Source organism: Mesocricetus auratus, unplaced genomic scaffold (genome assembly GCF_017639785.1).
Source record: "Mesocricetus auratus isolate SY011 unplaced genomic scaffold, BCM_Maur_2.0 Super-Scaffold_100013, whole genome shotgun sequence".
NCBI lineage: Eukaryota > Metazoa > Chordata > Mammalia > Rodentia > Cricetidae > Mesocricetus > Mesocricetus auratus.
In genome coordinates this window covers 66,040,369-66,068,039 of record NW_024429196.1, presented here as the reverse complement: position 1 = coordinate 66,068,039, position 27,671 = coordinate 66,040,369, and the positions used below count along the sequence as shown (strand labels likewise).

General features: G+C 44.3%; 1 long non-coding RNA gene across 1 annotated transcript; it reads right to left on the bottom strand.

Annotated features, from left to right (window-relative positions):
- Window positions 1–295: 295 nt before the first annotated feature.
- LOC110340186 lies at window positions 296–25,337 on the bottom strand. Its single transcript, XR_002381958.2, has 3 exons — window positions 24,929–25,337; window positions 10,264–10,396; window positions 296–712 (listed from the first exon to the last, which is right to left on the bottom strand). It is a non-coding gene; the product is annotated as an uncharacterized LOC110340186 (long non-coding RNA).
- Window positions 25,338–27,671: the final 2,334 nt, after the last annotated feature.

Here is a 27,671-nt window from a genome sequence, read left to right as displayed (position 1 = left end):
CTGAAATGAATTCCCAGCTTGATAGCTTGGAAGCAAACCTACATCAGTGTGAAAAAGTTGAAGAATGGAGAATGTTTTCAAGAAGGAAGCAGATATAAATATGAAAGTCAAAGCAAGTATCTTTACGGATAACAAGAAAAAGAGAAAACTAGAGAGAACTGAAAAAAAATCACAGTTGCATGAAATTTTCCTCAGACACTAAGGCGTGGTAAAATTTTGAATAGCTGGAGTAAGAAGTGGCATTGCTTGCATTTTGCCAAATAGGATATTTTCCCCTAAGGAGCACACACTGTAATGAAATAGAGCAAGATTCATGTTTTTTTCTATTGACTCAATCACGCTAAATGGTTTTACAGTAAGGGTTCAAGTAAGTGATCCTGCTACATGACAAATTACCCCAGAATGTAATGGCTTAAAACAATAATTACTCATTGTTGGTCATAGTTTCTGTGGTCAAGAAATTTGGGGACAGCTCAACTAGATGGTTCTGGCTCAAAGCAATGTGGAAGGCTCTGGGTTAAATGATGGCTGGGCCTTCATTGAACTTCACTGCTTCTTTGCTACAAATCTGGCATCTGTTCTGGGAAGTCTAGAAAGCTAGACAGCCGGGAAGGCTTTGGCCTGCTCTCTCCATGTCAGTGTAACCTGATAATGTGGCTTCTCCAGGATGGCAGTGTCCTCCGCGATGACTAGGGCTCCAGAACTCTCTCTCCTAAGGATAGAAAAGATAGAAGCAAGAATAAGACAACAGAGAGCATCATTTCTCCTGGACTCCATCAAGCAAGAGAGTCAACAAAATGCCACTGAAGCTCAAGGGAAATTGAGAGGATTCCAATTCTTGCTATAGAGTGGCAAGGTTCTAGATGAATACAGGACTCGAGTTCTGTTGTTGTTGCTGTCTTGTTTTTGAAGGTGTATTTCAGAAATACAGTCTCTTGCAGTGTCAAACCTATGCTCTTCATTTACCTGAATTTTAAATATCAGCTTACAGGTAAAATGTGGAAGGTGGCATAATATAAAACAAAATGTAAATTTAATTAAAATTAAAACAACTATATTACAGACATAGAAAAGTGTTGTAGAAGTACGAATATAATAGTCTTTTAGGGATTTTTATTTGTTTGCTTGGTGGTTGTTTTGAGTCTAGCTGGTCTAGACTTTCTATATAGACCAGACTGGTTCCAAACTCACAGAGATCCACTTCCTCTACCTCTGGAGCACTAGGATTAAAGGCAGTACCACCACACCCAGCTCCTCTTTGTTGTTGCTGTTGGCTTCCACCTCTAGAATGCCAGTATTACAGTCATGCACCACCATACCTGACTTGTACAGTTCTGGGAACTGAACACAGGCACAGGAGTTTTTGCATGTTAGGTAGGCACCAACAGAATGACATCTCCAACATCCCTTTTTTCCCTTCCTTCCTTTATTTGACAAGTATTTGCTGAATGTTTGTTGCATGCCACAGATTCTTATAGATTTTACACACACACACACACACCAGAAAATGAGAAATTTTCCATTGCCTATAGCATTACCACCCTAATAACCTGGCTTTCATTTCTTATAAGCTAGGGAGAAACCAACAGTAAGTTTTATATAGATACAGATGGTAGATATGGATACATGTACACCTATAAATAGATGTACATTCTACAGAATCTGGATATTGGCACATAGAATCAAGGAGGCTGAAAAATCTACAGTGAACATCTGGGAGCTGAGAGACAGAAAAGTCAGCAGTGTGACATCTAAGAAGTCAGAAGCTTCCAACCGAGGGAGGCATGTGGTATAAGGTGGCATCTTCCTCTTGCCTTCCTGCTCTCTTTGGTCCCTCAGCTGGCTGAAGGATGCCTCTTACTCAGTTTGCTGACCTCCCCTGTCAGGCCTCTTAGAAACACCCACACAGAAGTATGCTCTACCGTTGACCTATCACCCCTCATTATAGCGAGGGGGATACCCAAAATTAACCACCACAATAAATAAACTGAGATGTTCATGCTTTACAATGAGACGTGCATATTCTTCCATTACTTATACATGTGCACTTTTAGCAAATGAAGAATTTAAAGAATTTGGAGAAAAGGAAAGTGTGGTGGTTTGAATGAATGTCTCTTCAGGCTCAGTTACTTGAATATTTGGTCCCCAGCTAATGGCAGTGTTAGGGGAGGCAGTGCTGCCTTGCTAGAGGAAGTCATCTCTGGGAGCGGGTTTTGAGCGTTCACAGCCTTGCTCCCCTTCAAGTTTGCTCTCTCTGCTTCATGTTTGTGGTTAAGCGTGTGTTCTACCAGCTCTCTGCTCCTGCCACCATGCCTTCTGCTTGCTGACTTACGTCCCCACCATAATGGACTCCAATCCCCCTTGGAACCATAACCAAAATTATCTCATAAGTTGCTTTTGACCGTGGTATTTTATTGCATCAGTTGAAATGTTAGCTAATACAGAAAATCAATAAGTGGATCATAAAAGTCTATTATACATACCAAGGAAGGGACATCCAAACTATAATAAAAAAATCACGAGATTTGAATAAACATTACACAATATGGGGGGGCAATGATGTGGGATGTCATTCTGCATGCTGCAAGTATGTGTTCCTTTTGTTGGTTGGTGGATAACGCTGCTCTGCCCTATGGCAGGGCAGAATATAGCTAGGCTGGAAAGCCAAACTGAATACAGGAGGAAAGAAGATGTGGTCAAGAGATGACAGCAGCTGCCAGAGGAGTAAGATACCAGAGCGTTATTGGTAAGCCATGGGCTACCTGGTGATACACAGATTAATAGAAATAGGTTAATTTGTATGTAAGAGCTAGCTAGTAATAAGCCTGAGCTGTCAGTGTCTGATAAATTATAAGCAGCTGCAGGACCCGGCAGGATGCAAAAAAGCCTCTGGCTACAGGGCAAATGTCCAGCAAATATATAAAATGATGCTCAGCATTGTAAGCTACCAGAGAAATGCAAATTAATACTGAAATACAGCACCTCTACACATTTCACAAAAGGGCCAGAAAGACTGACAAAGCTGAGACCAACATCAATTTTATCTGGTTGAAAAGCAAAGGGAACCTCATATTCAGTTAGTGACACTGTGGGTGGAAATGGCAGAGCCACCTTGGGAATCAGTGACATACTAGAGTGAGCTATATGCTTATCTTTTAACCTTCAGTTTCCCTCCCCCAAATATGCACATGTACACCAACAGACATGTAAAAACATTTATGGAAACAATAAGATCTCTGGATAGAACCAATAGCAATATTGTGTAGTAGCAATTTGAAACATTCCACTCTGAGGGAAGATCTTGAAGGTTTAAGAAGTTCTAAAGGAAGGACTATTAAAATCTAGGAAATACACAATGTAGAAGTCTCAGGAAGTCCCTGAAACTGGTTAGATGTACTGGTTCCTCCCTTACCAAAGTCACAAACAACAAGGACTGTTGAGGTGAAGAGAGTCTCCAACTGTCTAGATGACTGCAAATCTTGGAGAGACCTTCAAGGTTTCAGCTTACATGAGTCATCATCATTTAGTAATGCAGCTGCCTTTTACTTGTCCACAATCCTCTAAGTAATCCATTACCTTCCCAGTCCCCACATCAAAACAAGGCAGATGTGATTACTTGCTGGTAACCCCAGCACTCAGGAAGCACATGCAAGAGATCCCTAGAGCAAGCTGGCTAGTTAGTCAAATCAGTGAGTTCTGAGGTGAAATAGGAGACCATGACTAGACACATGAGGTGAGTAGTGATTGGGGGAGACATCTGATGTGTACTAGCACCCGCACGCACACACAAATGCTCCCACACATAAGCAGATACACACACACACACATGTTCATCACACACACACACACACACACACACACACACTTATACAAAAAGAAATAAATAATAAAGAAGAGGTCATTATTATAAATACTCAGCCTATGACTTCTCTTTTAAAGAATCACTTTATTGTAATAGACTCATAAATGAAACAACACAGAACTAGATTAAGATAGCCACCCAAATGCTTGCCCAGTCTCAAACTTTAGGCCTCAGTGAACTTACATGTGGTTAGAATGGCCATCCTGAAGCCATGGAGCCCATTTACAGCTTTACACTTGCACTGTCAGTTTCATTTTTATGGACTTATCCGCCATAAACAAGAAAAAACCATGGCAGAGTTGAACTAGAAAAACAGTTAGCTTCTTGTCTTCTTCCACAACTCGGGAGTCCTTTGCCTACGCCCCATCCTTCCTCATCACCTTTTCTTGGCATCCTTTCTGCATGCTACACTACACCACACTTACACCTATCTACATATAAACATGTATACAACATAGGCTAGGATCCACATATGAAGGAAGAAAAATGCATTTTTGTTTGTTTTGTTTTATTTCTGAGTTTGGATGACCTCACTTAATATTTTACATTCTAAGCCCATCAATTTTGCTGCAAGTTTTATGATTTCATTTTCTTTATAGCCAAGTAATATTCCATTTTGTGTATGAGTCCAGAGAGCTCCACAAACCAACTTTTCACACAAATCATCACTTACCAGAATACTGCTTCTTTTCAACAACTCATTAACAAATGGCAGTGAAAAAGATTACAGTTAGCTTAATTTGCTGCGACAGCCACTATACAATAAAGTAGATACAAGCTTCACATGCATATGCTGCTACTGTCTGGCCTATAGTGAGTGCTCTTTCTCCAGATTAAATCCTATGAGTGAAAAGTTGTGTGGCAATAAGGCTTACCTTAATCAACTGTGGTTAGCAGGTCCGCAGGCACGGTCAGGCAAGTAGTGGGGACATGGAAAGTGCATGCTCCTGGCTGTAAGCATTACTATAGCTGCTCAAGTGACAATAGGAATCTCTCCCTCCCCTGCCCCTACCCCATTTCATCCCCCTCCTTCCTCTTACCTTCCTTCCTTTCTCCCTCACGCTTCCCCTCCTCCTCCTCTTTCTCCTCTCCTCCTTCCTCTCTCTTCTCATTCTCCTCTCCCTCCTCCTCCTCTTCTCTATGGTGCTATAAATCAAACCCAGGATTTCAAGTATGCCAAACAAGACCTCAACTACTGAACTATACCCCTCACCCCTTGTTTTAGTTTAGTTTAGTTTTCAAAGTTGGGTATTGAACCCAGGGCTTAACTTCTTTTTTTTTAAACAACAATAGCAAAAAATGGATAAATTATATATTTATTATATTGCCATATTTCATTTTAGACTTTAAAGTGTTAAGGGCTTTTAATGTTTGGAATGTGTTTATATTTCATCAAATTTAAGAACCCTCTAGGGGAGAGAAATGAACAGAGCAAGTCCAGGCCCAGAGGTGCCTCATTTAAATCAGGAAACCATTGGAAATCACAGAAAAGTACTATGCAGACACAATTAGAGTATGCCTTCATTATTTAAAGTAAATTATATTTCACAACAAAATGTAGAGGCAGAACAAGGTTTTAAATGTGTTACAGGAAACTCAACAACGAGGATTGGGGCATCAGTGTTTTCTAAAACAAAAATCATTTTCCTTCCTCCTATCCATACTGAGTCCCGTGGAGTGGCACTTCTCTAACTTTGTACAAACACTCTTTGAAGGGCGATGAATAAACATTCCAATGGTGTGGACTTTATAACAGCATTAGGAGACCAATAGGTTAAGTCAACCTTTGCTCAGTTGGGGCCGTGCTGTTGCTGCCTGTGCAGTAATGGAGCGCCTGGCCAGCTGCAAAGTCAATAGGTCAAAGCAATTGACCAGTAATGGTGGAGAACAAGCCTGTGCAAGCTGCCCTTTGGCTCCCATGGCCGAGCTTAAACAAATTCAAGACCTGTACTCTGAACTCCTTATTCTTGTGTCAAGCTACAGAGGGGAACAGAGGCATGTCTCTGCATTCAACCTGGATGCTGTTGTTTTCTGGAGACAAAAATTACCCCAGAACATCCAAGGAGCATAAATAGCTATCTTGGGGAAGAACACCTTGAGAGAGTTACTACAGGGTGGGGTGCCTTCTATTTAGTTTCCTTCTCAAAGTTCTGAGATCACACCCATTTGCCCCATGGTGACAGGCTCTTGGAAGCTGCTTTTGCTAACAACCACAGACCTTCTCTTGTGCCAATGAGCAGAGTGAAAACCTGACATCTCTGCCTTCATTTTGCAGCTCCTTCCTTTACATCGGGTCAGCTGCTTACCTCTGCACATAGGTACGTCATTCACTCATAGAGTGTCTATATGGAAACTGGCCAAATATAACCCATCCCATTCCCCTTCAAAGATGAAAGCACACAGAGTAACTGAGGCCTCTTATTTTTATAAATAAATAAAAATAGTTCAACTTTTTATAATGACCTAATTCATAATCTCCAGAAAGCACCTAAATAGCTCTAACGATTATCCTAAGTGTGAAGTCACCATGAATCCCATGCACAACAGAGCCTTGAAGGGCTACCTCCTCCTCCTTCAGAAGATGCCCATCTCAACCCAAGAAGCAAGATGATTTCTTGAATTAAAACTGAGATAGTGATCAATCAGACTCAATACATCTTGACCATACTGCTAAATCATGCATGCCTTTTCCCCAATGCACCAATTCTTATTCTATCATGCCAGTATCCTAAAGATGAATCCGAGGGTCACTGAACCCCTCTATCTGTTCCTGTTCCAGTGTGGCCTCACTAATTACACACTGATTAAGTATCCTCTGTCTGCCTTTCATGGTTACTCCTCTCTTTATTGGGGTTTTGGGATAGGTAGCCAAATTGTCCATTGGGACTCCTGGAGACTGGGCCTTTGTACTAAATTCTATTACACAGCCTTTCTGGTAGAGGCTGGAATAACCTGAGAACCTCTTTTATCCCTTGGGGGAACCCAGAGCTCTCATTACATTAAAGACAAAATCAGGTGCAATATGATGAGCTTTCTTTCTTCCCTCTCTACATCAGCTCCTTTTTACTCTATATTCAAATCGGAATGGAGAAAGAAAAAGCAGGGTTGCTATTGAGCCAATAAGCCCACGATCATCTGTGTATCTCCCACCGGTGATCTGAGTGGTCAGTGCTATCTGTTACATGTTGCTAACATCACCTACCACCAGTGGAGATAGACCACCTTCTACAGAAAGCCTGTCTCTGCTTTCCAACCTCAAATAGCTGTGCAGCAAAACTATTTGCTAGGCGGTAAAAGAGGGTTCTTCGCTCAAGTTGTTGAAATAGAAAATCACTGAGTTCTCTGCAGTACGAGTGTAAGGCAGAGTTGAGGGTGGTGATGCCTGTAGGTAGGACCACCCATAACACAGCTGAGGCTTCAGGTGAAGCACATAGCAATTCTCCTTCTGGGCTGCACAGTGGCTGGGTGAGACCTGAAAGGTAAGTCCTTCCCAGGTAATTCCACATGCTGCAGAGCTGGAGAACTGATTTGTAGAGGTATCGACTCAGGGAACTTGGGGACCACTGGATTGGAAGGATGGATGGATGGATGGATGGATGGATGGATGGATGGATGGATGGATGGATGGATGGATGGGTGGATGGATGGGTGGAAGGACATCTAGAGTGAAAATTCTCAGCCATGTAAGTAACAGTAACTTAGACACATAGACTAATGACAAAGACATAGCATCCTTGCCATAATTATACTCCAGTGTCTGTTTATGGCTGTGATAACAAAAGGCCTTGGAAGGCCAATGAAGCCACAGGTGTGTATATAGTGAAACATTACTTACAATTTATTAAAGTTTGCCTGAGTATTCAGAAAGCAAAGTCAGTCACAAACCATAGAAGCCAGGCACACGCCTTTAATCATAGGACTCAGGATTAAGAGGTAGATGGATCTCTGTTAGTTTCATGACTACATGAAATTGATCCAGTGCTAAGAGAAACAGCTCACACAAAGATGATCTCAGCACTTGGGATCACATGCCTTTAATCCCAGGACTAGAGAGGTAGGTGCAGGGTCTTCAGTAGGCTCAGTCTCAGGTTCTCTCCAGTCATGCTGAGGAGAGGCAGCAGCCTTGGTGGACAGCTCATGGATCAGCCCTTTCAGCCTGAGGTAGAGGTAAGAGCTAGTGAGACTGAGATTGTGTGCAGGGTGTCTGCCAGGATGTTGGAACTGTTAAGATCAAGACTGATGTGACAGGACACAAACAGAAGAGTCAGTCACAGTCCATGCACAGACCTCATCCACTCTTGTGTGAGTTCTGAATCCAGGAGATTCCTCGGAGATAACTGTGCTGAGAGTTAATGGGGCTAGGCCTTCACACATTCGCACTGACCAGTCCTTAAATGAAGGCTGTGCCCAGAGAAGACTATTTTGGCTAAAGCAGCTTGTTTGAAACACAGGAAGCTCCGGTAGTAGGAGGCTCCAGTAAAGTCTTTGTTGACAACATTTCCAGCACTAAGGAGAACAAATCTGAGCCCAATACTTGGTGATATCCTACATGGCATCCCCCATTGTTTGCTTGCAAAGATAAAAATCTATTTGTCAACATTTTTTGAGCACCCAATGGATTAAGCGGATAAAAGGTAACTAAGTTGGCTCCCTGAATTATCTTCCTGGCAGGAAATAAACATAGAAGGCAGGCAAAGTTTAAGACAGAAAAATCAGCAGTGAGCCCTAGGAAGGGTTGTGCAAGAGCAAGCATTGGGCAATGAACTCCTGGTTGCACGTAAGAAAGAGCTGATGTGTGCTGCCTCTTCTTGGGGAAACTGGCCCTGGCCAGAGTTGTGAAACAGACAAAGTGGGGTCATTTCCTCTTTTCTTTCAGCCAAAGGCCTGACTCTTCAAAGGGCAGTTTGTTTAGTGATCCCGGGCTGCTCTGAGAGTAACAGCATGATCAGGACTGGACTCAGGCTAACTTTCAGGCCCTTCCCTCAGGTGGAATGACTGCAAGGCCTAACAAGTTACCCAAGCAGAGATACTGATGGCTCATACCTCTGATCTACAGCCAACAGGGAAGCCCGTGCCTGCTTTCCACTCATGGAAGCCTGTAGTCTCTATATATCAAGACCAGCTTCTCCCTCCCATCTCTGTGAATTCCTTTACCTGATGAAACAAATTGCCCTAAACTGAGTGGCGTAAAAACAACCATAGTGGATTCTCTCATAGCCTTGGACGTATCCTACACTCTTAACTCCGGTTGGTGCGAGGAGCCCTGGGTATTCCTTGGCTTATGAATATAGTCTCTGCCCCAGACACCTCACGGCTTTGTCCTATGTCCATGTAACTTCCTCTCCTTTTTCTTTTTTTTTCCTTTTGGCTTTTTTGTTTTTTGTGTGTGGTGTATGTGTACATTCGTGGTTTTATTGCTTTTTGTGGAGAATGTTATGCGTGTGCACATGCATGCATACATGGAGGCCAGAGGTTAATGTCAGGTGTCCTCCATCACTCCCCTCCTCATTTCTGGAGACAAAGTCTCCCACTGAACCTGGAACCTCACTGATAAGGCTAAAAGGACAGGCCTCAGGGATCCTCTTGTCTCCGCTCTCCCATAACCCCCTGCACTGGGGTCACTGGAGCATGCCACCAAACCTGGCTTTCCATGCGGTTTCTGGGGATCTGAACTCAAACATTTCACCAGCTGAGCCATCTCTCCAACCCCTTTTCCTCTTTTCTTCTGAACAGTAATCTCGTCGACCAAGCCTCAGCCTACTCTGGAATGACATCACCTTAATTTAGTTACAACTGCAAAGACCCTATTTCCAAATATGGTCATCTTTGCAGGTAGTAGGTATTAGTTGTTGAAAGCATATTTCAATTCATAATGCTGTTGCTAAGGTTACTAAGGTGCCTGTTGCTAACCACAACTAACGTTAGGATGCCCACACTCATTAATTAACGTATGCTAACAAAAGACATCTTGACAATTTCCTTAGATCCTCTCAGCAGAGGACTGTCTCCATCCTTGAAAACAAAAAATATGCGGAGAAAAATGGGAACCATGTGGGAGGTTTTGCAATGCCTTCAGTAAACAGATGCTTAGGATAATTTCCTCACGTGTAAGGAGTGAAGGGAGCTGAGGAGACAAAACGAAGCTCCCAACTTCATTAGGACCAAATCCACTGGCAAATTGCGTTTATTAAACTAATTATATTGCTAATGTGTCAAGACTTAAATATGACCTGGATCTATTATTTCTAGATTCTACTTTGCTGGTCTTGCCAGAGGCCATGCAAAACCCACCCAGCTACTGGATAAAGAAAGGCAGGTGTCTCCCTATGGTATTGGGTTGAGGAAGGCTCTGCATGGATGGAGACACCCATCCTTTCCTGCCAACATGACTTTAAGATTACCTTGTGTTGTGTTCGTAGACAGCAATGATGATGAGCTACTGTGAAACTTCAGTCACCCACGAGTTGACAACAGTCGCCCTGAAGCACTTGGGGCTGCTGAGGGAGAGATGGAAATTGCAGATTTTTTTTTTTGCTGGAAGAAAAGGAAAAAAAACTCAGATTTTTGTGAAAGCCCTGTAATTTCCTATGTAATTTTAGGCTGACTTAACTCCGTTCTTAAAAGGTCTTTGAAGGAAGAAAGAAAAGTGGGTAAGAAGGAGGGGGGGGCTCTGTTCTAAAACCAACAATGGTTGTGGGAATCCTAGGGATGAACTTATTAGCACCAAGAGATCCTGGGAGTGGTAGGATGCTGCCCAGGTGTGGTGAGGCTTGTGTCTTGAAAGGAAATAACAGAACAAAACAAAGTCCATGGGGAGACACTGAGCAGTCAGCCAGCTGTGCACTGCTCCTGCTCAGAAACCTCCTGCAGGTTAACTAGACTCGTGCATCACTCCAATGCCCATAAAATGGAAATAAGATGACTTTTCCTAGCAGCAGTGGGGGGTCATGGCTAGAGCATAATACTCTAGTCTCAGTTCCAATACTGCGCAGACCTCGGACCAAGGAATTACCAAGTGTCTCAGAACCTGGTTCCTCCATCTTTAAGATCTGTTCTGATAGGGTTTCTGGAGGAGCCAGGTCTGACAGAGTGTGCAGAATGTTTGCGATATCTGAGCTTAGATATGTAACTTCCTGCCCCCACTGTGTGTGTGGAGGGTGAGCTACCTGGAGCTCTTAGATCTTTGATCCCGCTTGGTGGCATGTCTACCTCCTAGACTTCACCCAGCACCACTGGATGTGGCCTTGTGCATCTGAGGACTTGGAGTAGACTGGTTACATTAAATGTGTGTGGGGGGGTCCTCATCAGTGGGTGCTGGATTCCTCTTGTGACTGATAAAACTGCAGCATGATTTCAGAAGTGACAGAATGCAATGTGACAAGACCACAATGGAGCTTAACACTAAACACAACAGTGAGCACAAACCAGACACACGAGGGAAGAGGAGGAGATGCCTTCCACTCTTGCCTGTGCTGAATTCCTCTTTGAGGGGGTTCTCGGTGTTGATGCCGAGTAAAAGGGAACTCCAAGGAGAGGCAGGGTGCAGGCGTCCTCATACAAGGCACTGCCCACCAAGATAGTTAAGCTCAACTCAGCTCTTTTCAGGGATACTTGAGTGCAAAGAAATCAAGAAAAGAGGTTGTACATCTGGGTGCTGACAATGGCCTTTGGGGATTCTTTTATACTTGTGGTTTGAATTCCCCAGAAGGCCTATTCTTTTCACCTAAAAGATCTATTCTATAGCCCGATTTCAAGACTCCTAGACACATAGTGCATGGAAGCTAAGGCCTCCACAACGGGTCAGGACAAGTGTAGGCACGTAACCTGACTAAATACCCCTTTCAACTCCAGAGAGCAAGCTATTGTTAGCAGACCTTCTCTCTCCTGCTGAAGGCAGCCTTTTCTCACCCTCACAGACACACAGGGACTGCAAACTGACCTTTCCCCCTACTCGGCCCTGATATGTTTACTTTGGGCAATCATTCTCTGTCTTGGCTATTGGTGGTTTAAAAATTAGCTGTAAAAAGACCCTAACACCAGGCTTCCCTCATCAGCCTTGTCCAGTCTTATGACATTGCAAAATGGCATCACCATCTACAGAGTTCACAAGCATGAGGCAAGCAGTCAAGTCCCCCCTTGCACCCCAAAAAAACTGAAAACACAAAAAAACCTTATTGTTTTTAAGTTTACAATGTTGTTTTAGGCCGTACTGTATAGCTATCATCAGCTGCATGCAGGAAGAGTCTAGCTAGACTCTGGGGGCGGGGGAGGGTAAGATCTGGGAACAGGTGTTTTCTTTTAAAAAAAAACTGTAATTTTAATAGTGTGTGTGCGCGTGCAAGTGTGTATGTGCGTGTGCGCGTGCAGGTATCTATGGAGGCCAGACAATGACAACAATCAGATCTTCTAGGGCTAGAGTTACAGGCAGTTATGAGCCACCAGATGAGGGTGCTGGAAACCAAAGTAAGACGGTCTGAAGAGCAATTGTCCTCTCACCCTCTGGGCCATGTCTACAACCCCAGGCATGGGCACCTGAAGAAACTCTCAGACTAAGTGATCAGTCAAGGTTGAGATCCACTGACTTCAAGATTAAATTGGAGCATAATGGCCAAGATAGTGAACTCCAACTTACTCGGTCTTCGAGATTGTTGTTGACCAGTTCTTGGGATACCTGGTTTGGGAACCATAGTGACTGGATTAGTTAACTAGAACCAGCATAAAACAACATAGGCTGGGTGGCTTCAGTTACAAAGTTCTCTTTCTTAAAATTTGAAGGGCTAGAGCTGGCTGGTGGTAGCACCTGCCTTTAATCCCAGCACTCGGGAGGCAGAGGCAGGCAGATCTCTGTGAGTTCGAGGCCAGCCTGGTCTACAAGAGCTAGTTCCAGGACAGCCTCCAAAGTCACAGAGAAACCCTGTCTAGAAAAACCAAAGGAAAAAAAAAAATCAGAGGGCTAGAAATTTCAGAATCAAATCGCCAGAATGGTTGGGTTCAGGTGAGGGCTCACTTCCTGGATTGTAGATGGCCATATTCTTACTGTGACCTTCTCTCTTCACTTCAGGAGTGTGTGTGTGTGTGTGTCTGTGTGTGTGTGTGTGTGTGTGTGTGTGTTTAAGAGAAAGAGAGAGGAAAGAAGGGAGAGAGAAGAGAGAGAGGGAGAGAGGAGAGAGAGACAGAAAAAGAGAGAGAGAACTATGGAGTGTGCTCTCTCTCTGACATCTCTTAACCTTAGCTACTTCCTTTGAGCCCCAACTGGGACTATGGTTTCAGCATATGAATTTTGGGAAGACATAAACATTGATGGGCCAGTAACAATGGCTGCAGCCCATCAGAAAGCTCAGCAGTTAAAGCTTCCCTGGGGCCACATGTCCTTGTCCCCACCTTGGGTTCACAGATGAGCATACTGCTATTTCTCAGGAGCTTCTTAGAAATGCAGATGCTGGGCCTCAACACAGTCGTGCTCCTTCCCTGATTTAAATAAGAGCCCCCACCCCGGGGCCAGCAAGTGAATCAGTGTAGGAGAAATGCCAAGGCAGACCTTCCCCAATCCCACTTTCCTCCTCCTGTGCATGGAGGGGAATAAACCTCCTAGCCATTGACTTTAAGGATACAAGATGAAAGTTACTGACTATGTCACCATCATGAAACACTTTTGTGTCTTCCCACTTCCTCCTGTCCTTTAACCCTCAAGGATTTTCCTCATGAAACAAAGGAAACATTAACTCTGGGCCAGCTGCAATAAACAAGGTGATAAGCCTTATCTAAGGTAGCAGCAAATCAGGCTGGTAGAGCAAGAGAATGGGGCCTGAGGGCCTTAGAGCTAGGAAGGTGTGAAAGGATGAGGGCAGGGCGGCTCTAGAGAAACAGCTCCCAGACCACAACAAAGGGAACCTCAGGCACCTGGTCCAGGACAGCTGGGGCTTTTGAAATGAGGGTTGAAGTTAATAGGAGAACAGGGCTGAGGAGCTTTCCCTATCTGTCTTGTCACAAGATTTCCTAGAAAAGGTGCCAAGAAGATTAAATTTCTTTTGCAATTAATTTTTTTGCCAACAATAGGAGATGGGAGAATCTTGGATGGTTAGCATTGATGTTATGAAGAAAGACCAATTGCCCAAACCCCTCCATCTTGTATATATATATATATATATATATATATATATATATATATATATATATGTGTGTATATATGTGTGTATATATATATATATATAGAGAGAGAGAGAGAGAGAGAGAGAGGTAGATGTAGATAACAAAGATTTCTGCTACTATAGGTTGTCTCCTGTGATTAGGCAAGGGATGGAAGCATCTCATTTCTTGAAGGAAGGTCTGTGTGTGATACGGGGAGGTTAGAAGACCCCATCAATGAAACTGACCTGTCCTAGAATGCTGCCCACAGCGCCCTAACCCCATCAGTTTCTGTACTTGGGCTTTTGTGGGACCCTCCAACCTGAGCAGCAGCATCTACATCTTTGGAGCACTCAATTCCAGCCTGGGTTTGCTCTGGGTTCAGCCTACCCAGATTTTTACAGCCAATTTTGCTCCCCACCTCCCCACCTCCCCACTCTCCATACCCATACAAGTTTGGGTCACACCCAATTAAAGACAGTTCTTGTAGACTCAGATGACTGGGTTTGTCCTTTTACCCATCTACTACTGAATTGGGTTTGTCCTACCTCCCTAGAAAATACTCTTTTTATAAATTGTTTTTGTTACTTTGAAACAGGGTCTCATACAGTCCAGGCTAGCCTCCAACTCTCTGTATAGCCCATACTTGTCTTGAACTCCTAATTCTCCTCCATGGTTCTCAACAAAGGAAGCCAAAGAGACATTTTACAGCAGATTTTAAAAGGGGCAGATTTAAAGGTGGGAGCAGAATCACCATGGCAACCATGGCCCATTGTTACTTGGCTGGTTCCTGGGGATGGTGCAGAGAAACAGCCAGGTGCCTGCTGCTGCAGCTCTCAGACCCTGGCCAGAGTGTCTTAATGAGAGGCTTCCAGCCAGAACTGGAAACAGTGAGGTGTACAGAAATTCCAGGTTGTCCTGCTCTCTCTAGCACTGTATCTTGTCACCTTGCCCCATGACTCTGCTGTCATTAGACTCTAACACCAGATGCCCACTGGAGGCAAAAGCCAAGTCCCCTTAGTCTATGTCACCCTGGCAGTTCTGTTTCTCAGTTTGAATCTCAGCTGATAGGACTTAGAGTCAGGGTAAGAAAGAAGTTGCAAAGGTTAACGGTGTACTTCTTATGAACTTGAAGAAGCCAGGGCTGGGTGGTGGTGCCCCATGCCTTTAATTCCAGCACTAAGGAGGCAGAGGCAGGGGGGAATCTCTAAGTTCAGGCCACCCTGATCTACAGATCTAGTTCCAGGACCAGGATAGCTGGGACTACACAGGGAGACTCTGTCTTGAAAATCCCCCACTCCAGAAAGAAAAAAGAGAAAGAAAGAAATCAGGGCCGGAAAAATGGCTCAGTCCTTACAACCATAAGAATATATATTGTTCTTATAGAAGCCCAAGCTTGCTTCTCAGCACCCACATCTGGAGGCTCACAAACACCTTCCTCTGGCCTCTGCAGATATCTGTACTTCTGTACATTTAACCATGCGCGCGCGCGCGTGTGTGTGTGTGTGTGTGTGTGTGTGTGTGTGTGTGTGTGTGTGAACAATCAAAGAAATAAGATAGTCACTAGATGCAAGTATGGGTTTATTGAAAATAATTTTTGTCTAATTAGTTTGGTTTAGGGTACTGTTCCTAAAATGGTAGTTATGACAGAGGAAGGAAGTAGCTACCATTAGCTTAATGATTAAAAGAAATGAACCAAATTTCTCTTTTGTCTTTATGGGGTAATGAGATTAGAGATCCCAAAGTGGAAATGTGTAGCCCGACTTAAAAAGAAACTGAAGATGCTCAACCCAACACCTATCACCTCCCCTGAGCTGTCTCTCCAGCACCCCCTGATCTATCTACTTATAGTTGGACACAAAGCTGCTGAATAACCACACAGTCTAGCTCCAAGTTGTACCCTGCTGGGCCAAGAAAGCACACGAAGGCCTTGAGGCTGGATAGATCTGCTTTAGAACTTCAGTCAGTCATCCAGCTTGCAGTTCTAAAAGCCACCGGCAGACCACCTGATCTTCACTTTTCTAATTTGGAAATGGGGCCAAAGATACTTTTCTTTACAGTATCGTTATGAGGATTAAACTGCATCCAATGTTAAAATACCATCAAATGTACCCCATCTGGCAGACCAGACACGCTTCATTTTTGAGGCAGGATAAAAAGGTAAAGGAAAAGGACTTGGGAAGGGGCCCCTCACTCCAGAGTCCAGAGTCTATCTGAAACCTCACCAGCTAGTCAAGAATTCAACACAAACACCATTCACTGTGCAGGTTGCCTACATAGAGACAGTGTTCTTTCTATAGAGGTGTTTCAAGTAGGAATGTTAAATAGCATTAATCCAGAAGGCAGGCCTCAGCATATAGGGCCTACATAGAGACAGTGTTCTTTCTATAGAGGTGTTTCAAGTAGGAATGTTAAATAGCATTAATCCAGAAGGCAGGCCTCAGCATATAGGGCCTACATAGAGACAGTGCTCTTTCTATAGAGGTGTTTCAAGTAGGAAAGTTTAATAGCATTAATCCAGAAGGCAGGCCTCAGCACATAGGGCCTCATTCCTTGCCCAGACATTTTTGGCTACATCACAAACAAAACGATTAACTTGTTTGCAATGAAAACGCCCTAGCTTCCTGAACCACTGTGATCTAGGACGTTGTCTTATATATTGTAATCCTATCAAAAAACCATAGGAAACACTTTATTATTTTATTTGGATTCCTTAGCAAGCCTTTGAAGACAGACCTCCAGAGAACAGGCAAATCCTACATATGGCTACTGCAAAGAAGATAGTTAAGCCCAACCCACCTTTGAGAAGTCCACCTGCATGCTCTTGGGTGTGTCTTATTCATCCCAGCTACCTCTTTCTATTAACCTGCACACTGAGTCTGTGCTAAAAATCTCCCTTTAATAAACTTGAACTATGCCCATACAGGCTCACCCTGAATTTCTTTTCGGCTTCAGAGTCAGGGATCCAGCTTTATATAACTAGAGAACTCAGGCCGCTGCCATACTTCCGCTGACTTTGGAAAAAAACAGCATTCTGAATAACCAGATTGTAAGACCCTTGTAAACACACGGCAACATCAGCTCTTTTTTTTTCTTCTTTCTCTGTGACTTAGTTCTGAAAACTGAAGGCACTGAGGAAGACTTACAGGAGGCCATGGGTTCAAACTGGGTTCCTGCACTGGGTTCAAGGGACCAAACCACTGTGGAGGCTAATCACACTGCATGGCTATACTATGGCTGGCTGCAGGAGGCTCTGCAGCTAAGCAACGGATTAAGCTGTCCACAACTAACCAGTTAACACAACTAGCCAGTTAAGCTGTAGCCAATTAAGTGTTTCCTAGTTTTCGCCTCCCCTTCTCTATAAACACTGCCTGATTGCAGTTGGTTGGGATCCCTGGACCCCTCTTTGGGTCCTGCTTCCTTTGGCCATTATTTTTATTCTGCTTTATCAAAAGAACTATTGGATGTAACTGGTTTACAGAATTTTCCTTGTAGCCGAAGGAAGGGCAGCGGAGGACACATCTTTGAGCTCCCTCTGTATGGAAGGAATCGCCTATGCCTCTCAGTAACTCCTGATCCCAAAGATCTCAGGCCTGAAACTTAAACAGCTCCCTGCACCCAGGTTAGAGGTCATGGCAGGTCATCTTTGTTTTTCTTGGCACAAACTGCTGCCAAGTGTCAGCTCAGCTCTGCTTTCCTCCAGCCTCAGTGTTTACCTCAGCTCTGTTCAATTAGAGGAAATTTAGGACGCCTGTCCTCAACTCAACATAATAAACACTTCATCCCATCGAATCATAGGATTCTCTAGGGAACTCCAACCTGCTATCTAATTAAACCTTGTTGGAGGGTAACTTTTTTTCCAGGCAGTTTTAAGCTAAACAGATATAGAAACAATAGGTAAAGACTAGAAAGGTTCAGTCCAGCAAACAACACTAAAGCAAACACCTTGATTACAGGGGAGCAGATAGTTTGCCGTCGTCACTTCATGAGGTTATTTTGCTCTGTGGGAAGTGACTTTTGAGTTTGCATCCCAGGTGGGTCAGGGTTCAGCATTTATTCCCAAGAGCTCCCAGGAAGTGGGAATTGAGATTCTATGCTACTGAGAGAGCTAGCAGAAAAAGCCAACAGTTTAATGTGTGTGTGTATATGGGGAAAGGGAGTGGGGGGGGGTCCACGCCAACGCACTAAAGAGTTCCAGGGAAAAGCAGAGAACAGAGACTGCGTTAACAGAGGAGCACACAAAGGGGCTCACTGACCCCAAGTGCATCTTCTGATCAGTATATGTACTTCAGATTGAAATCCAGGGGAAACTGGTGTGGGCAAGAGGCCTGTGTAATCAAGAAGTCCTGGTCAGGGCATGGAAAGATGGACTCAGCAGTTAAGGGCACGTCCGTCCGTCCCTCCCTCCCCTACCTACCCACTCAATTACTGGTCTTGCAGAGCACCCAGTTGGGTTCTCAGCGCCCACATCAGGGGACCTCTGACTTCCCAGGACACCTGCACGCACGTAGGGCACATAAACTCACGCAAACACATAAATACCTTTGTTTGTTTAAAAAGTCCCACTCCGTGTGATCTGGTTGATCACTATCCCGGGTCTAGTTCTACAAGGTGGCTAAACATTCTTATTGTTCATAAGACATAAAAACCAATGGTCCATTTTCAGAAGTGTCTTGAGGTCCAGCTCTGGATGAATAGGAAAACACTGGAACCTGCTAATGCCTACTGGTCTAGTCCCCTTCCCCCCAACAACAGCAGCAAACCCTCAAGGTTTAGAGTTAAGAAGATAAAAAAGCAAACAGGGCAACATAATCCACACACAGTGCTTGTTAAGAAACAGACAGATACTAGTGGCAAAGGGAAGGGTGAGACGCAGGTGGCATCTAAGATTGTGCTCTCCTGATTACTCAAAGAGAGGTGACATCTAAGAGTGTACTCTCCTGGTTACTCAAAGAGAGGTGACATCTAAGAGTGTACTCTCCTGGTTACTCAAAGAGGAAAGGGAGAGCAGAATAAAATCATGTGGTGCCTGATGCCTGCATGTAAAGTCTTATAAAGCAGAAAGGCCCACTTGAGCTACTTACTCTGCCTGCCTGCTATTTGCTATTAGGAACGTCCTCGTTCCTGACATTGCTGGAGCCTCGGGAACTCTGCTTCAGAGGTAACAGATATCTTCAGATAATTGCCTTGTCTAGGAAGTGACCTGTCCCATAAGACTTGGCTGTTCCTGGAATTCAGGGTAGATGTAAGTCTAGGACACTGTTGGAGTTATGTGCCTTTGGGGACAGCTATGAAACAGGACACTATAAAGATCTGACAGTAAAATGTCTCAATTATGCTTATCTATGTGTGCCTTTACCCTGGAGGGGATATCACCAGTTTTTAGAGAGCCATTCCCTGAATGATAAAGATTCCTACACAGGGGCTGGAGAGATGGCTCAGTAAAGAGCCCATACCACTCCTACAGAGGACCTGAGCTCCATTCCCAGCACCCTCCATGGGCAGCTGCCAGCTGCCCCCAGCTTGTGGCCTCTGGGGGGTACCTGACCTCACACAGACATATGCAAATGATAAAAAGAAAAAATAAGTTTTACCTTCAGAGGTAAACAGGTGACCTAAAGTAAGAGAGACAGCTGTGAAAATGGAGGCAGAAAGAGCAGGCTTTATCCTGTCTCACTTGGTGGCCCAACAGAAGAGTCCATGCTTTTTAATAAAAAATAGTTTGTACCTGCCTGATGATCCCCCACAGACTATTTTCAGAGTTTATCGCATATTAGAATCACCTAGATTGTTAAGACTGATAACTTTAAAAAAAGAAAAATAAAACAACAAAAAAACTAAAACAAAACAGAATCACTCATTGCTAGGTTGAGTGCGTGGGGACAGAGTGGTGCCTGGGAGTTTACATTTCTAACAAGCTCTCAGGCAATGCTGGGTCAAGACCTGGCTTTCAGAACCAATACCAGGAAGCAGGAGCCTGGTGTATCTTAAAATCACCACAAGGAGCTCTTGGAAAGAAAATAGAGATTTAGATATAATTCAGCTTGACCTGCACCAGGGCACCTGGGATTTGGGATGCTTCCCAGGTCATCTCCCGGGACCTAGAGGCACAGATGTGCAAACGTTTTCCTGATAATGTATGCTTTTCTCTCACACCAGCATGGCAGCGGGAAACATGGACAGATGTAAACCAGATGTGTTATGGAGCCTCTCTGGATGCAAACAAACCATTGGAAAAGCCAACTGGGAAGTAAAGAAAGAACACTGAACTTGCCTGGTATTTCCTGGTGGTGAGGATGGATGGGGACTTCAGCTCATGGTGACCCAGTTTGCAATGCTGGGCTCCTGGGCAAAATCTCTCCCCCAGAGCTTTCTTTAATTATAAAATAATCAACTCAGTATTCTCCCCCCTACTTCAGCAGTGAGGCTCAGCACTTCTGGGTGGATTGTAAGTCAGTAGAGAGGTATGGTGGCTCCTTTGGGACTCTCCGGAGGTGGGGAAGGTAACACTTGGTTGGGACTTCTTATCACCTTCATTGTCATGGAATCTTACCAACAAAAGGATTTGCACAAGCCTGGCTCAATTGCCCTCAGTTGGTGGTTAATATCTTCTCTGGGTGTTAATGCTAACTGAATAGAATCTCTAGGACACTTAGAGAGAGAACCTGTCTCCAACTCAGAGAGTCCGATTACTTCTCAGTTCTGAGGGACTGGGCACCAGAGCTTTAAAAGCATAGAGTGTGGGAGTTAAGGAGGTGACATGGTGTGTAGTCCGGGTGGAGAACTATGGGTTTTAGAATGAATAAAGTTATATGTAGTACAATGTGCTGACACTTTCTGGAGATTTGGTAACTTCTGTGTCTATAAGGGCGTGTGTGTATGTGTGTTTGGTGTGTGTGTGTGAGAGAGAGAGAGAGAGCTTGTGAGTGTATGTGTGTGTAAGAAATGGGTTCTGTGTCTGTGTGCATATGTGACAGAGAGTTTGTGAGTGTATGTGCACCTGTGTTTGAGTTTATGAGTGTGTTGTTTGTGAGTGTATGTGTGTATATACATTGGCTGTGTGTGTGTGTGTGTGTGTGAGAGAGAGAGAGAGAGAGAGAGAGAGAGAGAGAGAGAGAGAGAGAGAGAGAGAGAGAGAGAGAGAGAGAGAGAAATGAGCTCTCTTCTGGCACATATGATTACAAGATCATTGTCACAGAATCATTGAAATAATTGTGACATATAAAGCTCCATGCCATTGTTCTTCAGCAATCATTTTATAGGTGATCATCTGCACACGCTGGGCCTTTGTAGTGTGTGGCACACGTATGTGCACTTGCCCTAGCTTCCTGAACACTTCGCAAGCAACCTCGGTGGATGTGATTGGTTGTTCCAATGTGCACGTAGAGTAGAAGACATCTTCCTCTAAAAGAGAAAGCCCTTTGTCACTGCCATGAATATTTAGAAAGTGTTTCATCTAATTAAGTTAGAAATAAATAAAACTTCAGCCATGCCCACAAAATGGTGGGTGATGGGGGCTTGGGGTGTAGCTGGTTGGTAGAGTGTCTCTAAGCATGAGGTCCACCCCCACAGCCACATTAAAATCCACATGTGTCAATGCACACCCATAGGAGTGTGCTGGAGGAGAACCTGAAGTTCAAGGTCATCCTTGACTACACAGAACTGGAGGCTAGCCTGGGATACTTGAAACCCTCTCTCAAAACAGATAGATGGTAGATGATAATCTCCAGGGGTAATTCCATAAATCTACTTTCATAACCTAAAGTCCCTTGGGAGTTTGTAGAAGACCTCAGCTTGAACAACATTACCTCAGTGTCAGAAATATTGCATTACTGGTACCATTAGGACATTTGCCTCATTGTTCTGTATAGTATTGCATTGCATTCTGTTGTCCAGAATAAGCTATAGATAGGAGATCTCAGGCCACCCATGTCCCAAACCCAATCCTCTCCCTCAGAGCGCCTTTAATTATAAAATAATTCTAATACATTGTACAGGGAGGGAAGTCAAAGTACAGGCAGAGCTTGGAAAAGTGGGCTCTACCCCTGGAGGTGAAGTCTCAAAGGCCAAAAACAGCTGGCCAACAGGTAAGAAGGCTGAACAATTGAGTATCTGACTTACACAGAAAAATAAACATTTCTGTGGAGAAAAAAATTAACAAAATTGGATTATTGACTACCTAACTGCAAAAAGTGCAATTAAACAACAGTTGCAGGTCGGTGTGGTAGCACACGCCTGTAATCCCAGCATCCTAGAGACTGAGGCAGGAGGATCTGAGTTTGAAGTCATCCTGGGCTAAATAGTGAGACTCTGACTCAAAAAAAAGAAAACAGAGGAAAATTTTATATATATACATGTATATATATAAATTATATATTATATATTTAATGAGTATATGTAATATCTTAGTGATAATGTTAAATATATTTAATTCTGTACATATGTTTTTTATGACATTCTGTGGCTTGGTTGTTGTTTTGTTTTTAACTCTGGCCTTAGGTTGTCACATGGACACCGAAGTCTAAACCCTGACTTCCTTAGGAAGTCACTTGACCTCTTTGAGTCTCTCATATTGTCATACAGAGCAAATTGGTTTCAGGATGGCTGAAGTCAGTTCAGGTTTAAGCTTGCCAAAAGCGATGTTGTGGTCCACTTGGTGATTTAGACCATGAGCGTTGGTGTTGATTTTTCAGCTCTGAGCTACAGGCAGGTCACTTAGCCTGTTGCTCAGTCTCCTATAAAGAATAGGAATAAAACACTATACCCATTTTATTGGGTTGTTGAGATAGTTAAATAAGCGACTCTTTAAAAGTCTCTTCTTAGAGGCATAATACATAGTAGTTGTGTCCCGTTGGTGTTGATAGATATTACTACAGTGATTTGCCCTTTCCAGGATGATTCAGAGGATGGAAACCACAGAACACCTTGAAACTCATGAAAAGAAAAGTGGAACGAATTGAAATCAGTTTGTCTTTTTAAATATTTTATTTCTAAATTGCATGTGGTTTTGTGCATGTGAGTGTAATGCCTATAGAGGCCAGAAGAGGGCATCGGATCTCTTGCAACCAGAATTACTGGCGGTTGCAGGCTACCTAACAGAGATACTGAGACCTTACCTTAGTCCTCTGCAAGAGCCATTGTTCCAAAAATCAGCATTTGGATACAAGGAGTGGACAAAAATATGCCTCCTGAGTTCCCCAGCAAACCCCTGTAATGTATATGTGCAGAGCAAGCTCAGGATCGTGTTCTCTTGTCTGGCTTCTCTATTTCCACCGTCTCCTCAGTTCAATTAAAATAGTCCCTGGTACAAAGAAGGCTGTAAATAAAAATCAGCTGCTATAATGGTGGTAACAGCTACTTTTAATATTACCCCTAATCTGGATAAGACCGTAAAGAAAAAGTATAGATACAGTGAAAATGCTTTGCAAAGCAGAAAACAATTTACAAAGCTAAGTGTTCTCTTAGCCAGTGGAAGTGATGAATAAGAAGTATTTGGCCTGATGGGGTGGCACATTCCTGCATTCCCAGCACTTAGGAGGTGGAGTCAGGAAAATCAGGCATTGAAGGTCATCTGAAGCAACATTAAGGAGTTCAAGGCTGGACTGGAGTACATGGCACCCAAAAGAAAAGAAAAGAAAAGAAAAAGAAAAGAAAAGAAACAGAGTAAGAGAGGGAGGAAGGGAAGGAGGGAGGGATGGAGGGAGGGATGGAGGGAATGAGGAAGGAAGGAAGATTTTCAGAGAGAAGGAAACAGAAACCACATCCACTGGAGTGATCATCTTTCCTGCATCTGACCTTGGCTCAGAAGGACTCTGCATCCTGACAAGGGTGATAGGTAGCAGCTTTCTTTCTCCCTGAAAGAGTGTATGTAACCTGACTGGGAATTGCGGAGTCTGTCAAACTGACAATTGATTGTACCAATGTTAATGTTCAGTGAACCAGACAGTAGACCAGACAGTGGCTCCGTCTTAGCAGTCCACTGGAATATTTGGAGAGGAGAATAATGAGAGCCGGAAGGTGCAGGGCTTTGTTCCTGCCCCTCAGCCCACCACACACGAGTCCTAGAAGCAGAGCTCCCCACACACCAACTGTGCCCTCCTCCAGCAGCCGCACAGCCACAACCCCAGCGTTGCACAGGCAGACACTTGACGTCGCGCCAGACACCATGTAGGCAGCTCTTTAAGCTGAGTAATGAGACCGGGTTTATTGGGAGCCTTTAATTACCAGTCTAATGTACAAACACATTTCTCTCTAGAGACATTCACACATGCACAGGCTTTGTTCCGGGAGGAAAGCAGGCTGCTTCTGCTTCCTGGCAGAGAAGACATGCGTCCAGGGTGATATTTATGTAGCTTGGTGAGACCCAGCCTACTCCTGTTCGAGTACACCCCCTTTCTTGCTCCCACCCAGGAATCCATAGCTGAGGCTCAGTCGGTGTCTGTGGGGCAGCCATGGACTCACTTCACCTTTGTCTGCTTGTAGGAGGGGAATAAGTGGATGCTCGACATGCTCCTAGATTCCCAAAGCAAGATGGGCCCTACGAGGTAACTCGGGGGTTGCCTGTCACCAAACCTCATGACCTAATTCAATCCTGGGGCCCACATGGTTGTCCTTTGACCTGAATTCGTGCTTGCACCCCCCACACTCTAAATAAAATAATGAAGTAATAAAAATAAGAAAGACTATAAAGCAAAAAAAAAAAGTAAGGGATCATCACATTTGGGGGTCACTGAATTCAATATAGAAAGTGAACAATCTAAATATTGGAACACAGCTCTGTTCACCTTGACAACAATGGGAGGGGGAAGAAACACTACACTAAAAGTAGTTCACACATACCAAGTACCACTTACAGACCGGTCCTGAGGAGCCTTCCTCCTGAAATGCCTTTTAATCTCGCCGAGACCCACAGGACGGGAGCCATTTAACAGGTTTGCCTACCTTCCTCACTGAGTTGCTGCAGCTAGACTCTGGCCCTCAGGTAGGCTTCGGCCCCGGGGTCCCGCTGTTTATAGCTTCTGGATATTACACATCAGTTCACTGACAAACTTCTGCACCGCAGGTTGAGTGGACAAGGTGTCGGAACACAGTCCATGCACGAAGCTGTGTGAGGAGACTCCTGAAACTTTGTGAGAAAACTCCGAGTAAGCAAGACAGGACTCTTGTAACCTCTGTTCCTCTGAAACATTGTTGCTCTCAGAGCTTGCGGTCATGCCCTCCCAGGGGTAGCGGATAGGAGTGAGTTTACTTCAGGTTATTCATTACAGCTGGCCCTGCTATTTAGACACATGCCTCTACGGGAAAACGTGCTTTTGCCATGTGTGGCGTGTCTTTGTGATTGCGTACTTTATCCAGGTGACTGTCATAACCCTCAGAGTATAAATTATCTGATGCTCTGATAAAGTTGGTTATTGGATGGGACTTCAGTTCGCCTCTTTCTTAGGCCCTTTTCTCCCAGGCTTATACCACCAACTAGAGTGGCAAACACAAGGCATTAATACCATATGGCAAGGATCCGATATTAGAAACAACAGAAGATCTATAGCAGAGCTTCTCATCACCGTGATTCTGGGCTGCAGCCCTGCTGGGAAGAGAGACCCTGAAGAGATGCTGTGCCAGCCCTTTAACACCCACATGCTCATGTCTGTTCGCATGTATTCACTTGTTCACTAGGGGTGTCTGGTCTAGCATGGGAGTAACGTAAGATCTAAGAGGGAACACCACTGGGCAGTCAATGAGCCCACTGTCCCAGAGAAACTAGGGAGCAGAAATTGACAAAGAAACATGGATCTACTTACAGTTCAGCCAAGCCAGAAGATGGAAGTCAAGTTTCATGACTGCCATGCCTGTGGTCACTTGATAATTTGTAGGAAATTGTGAGGGAACACCGGGATGTCTATAGTTTAGCTGGGAGGTAGCTTAGTGTGTTTGCCAGCATGCAGGACTCATGATTGAAGCTGAGGCTCAAAGATTCACAAACCCCAATTCTAAATCCTTCACAGAATAAACCCATGAACAAAGAACTCTGCCGGATCCAGAATGGATAAGGACCTCACTGTCATTAAAAAAAAAAAGTTCTTTCCTGTTTCAAAATGGAGGATATTAAAGGCCCTCTTCCTCTTATCCCAGACTTGAATAACAAAACTAACAGAGAACTGAGGCAAACTTGGGACCCAAGGTCACTTTCCCCCACGGAAAGACCTGATAAAGCTCATGTGTGTACAACCTGCCTCGTGTGACCCAGTAGAGTTGTGAATAGGGCCTAACACCAAACATAAACTTAAAACATTATGAGTTTTTATTTTGTGAATTTTTTTGACACTTGAACATGAATTTAGTAGATGATGTCTTTGACAACACCAAAAGGTAGAATATTAGCCATCTCACAGCTAAACCTATGCACACTCTAGGGCTAGTTTTTCTGTAAACTTCAAGATGACCACAGGAACCAGGAACAAGGGGCCTGGGGGTGGGAACTGAACTTTCTTCTTTGGTTGAGCTGGATATGAATCTATGTTTTTCAGAACAATTTCTGTTTCCTGATATCTTTGGAACATGGGGAAACCGAGGCGATGGTTAACGGACCTGAATGCCCAGCAGCATTCTGTCTTGTGTGGGGACACCAGACCTTGAGCAGAAACCCACTTCCCCTTCGGCCTGGGAGCAGGCATCTGTTAATGTTTACTGAAAACAATTCAGTGCTTTAAAGCTCTTGATAGGGCTCAGATAAGGGCTTGCTCACTGAAATACCATGCCTTTCACATCCCCTACGGCTAGGTGCCTCTTCCTGTTTCCCTGTGGTGTCTCCCCGATTCTGGGGCCAGAGATTAAACCACCAGCCAGGAGGAAAGAATGGTATGTAGATGAATGGCAGAAGTCCTGAAAAAGGGAAGCTCCTTTTTCTTAGAGAAACTTCTCCTGAGACTTCTCCTGAGACTTCTCTCTCCTAAGCGGACTGGGGTCTCCTCCTAAGCTGACTTGGGAAGCATAAAGTTTTCTTAAAGCAACCGACCGCTCTCTGTGTCATCTATCCCGACCACCTCGCTACATTCTCGGATGCAGGCCGCACAGCAGGTGCGACAGTCTTGGAGCTTGAACTTCTTTTGTCTGTCTAGACACCCTTGTGTGGCAGCCCTGCAGGTGCCTTGCTCTGACACCCCTGCCTGACACCAACACCCAGAGCTTGGCCATCCTGCCCTCAATGGGACTCTACCGGTGGGTACTCTTTGCTCAGGGACTCTCTTTCATCCTAGTACTCCTGTCCCACCCTCCTGCCCTCCCTCTCCCTTCTCAAGTGTGTCAGTCCTTCACCCACCAACACACACTCCAGATGTGCCCTCCTTCACCCACCAACACACACTCCAGATGTGCCCTCCTGTGTCGTCTGCTCCAGGCAGAGTACCTGCACATGGAGAACCGTATTGGCTTTGTTCTCAGAGCACTAAGCAGGGGAGTCTCCCTCCATGGGAGAACAGCTCATCTCTGAGATCAAGGACTTAGATACCCACTGTCTATCCTGATCACATTTAGCTCAGCTGTCTTGCACACCTACAGCCTCTGCCCTTTGGCTTGGATCTTCCTGTCCTTTGACCTGCTTGCCTTCCCACTTGTTCATTTTCTGCCCTCTATTTGAACTAATTAGAGCTCATGGTTTTCTCTGTCAGTGGCTGTGACTGGCAATGCC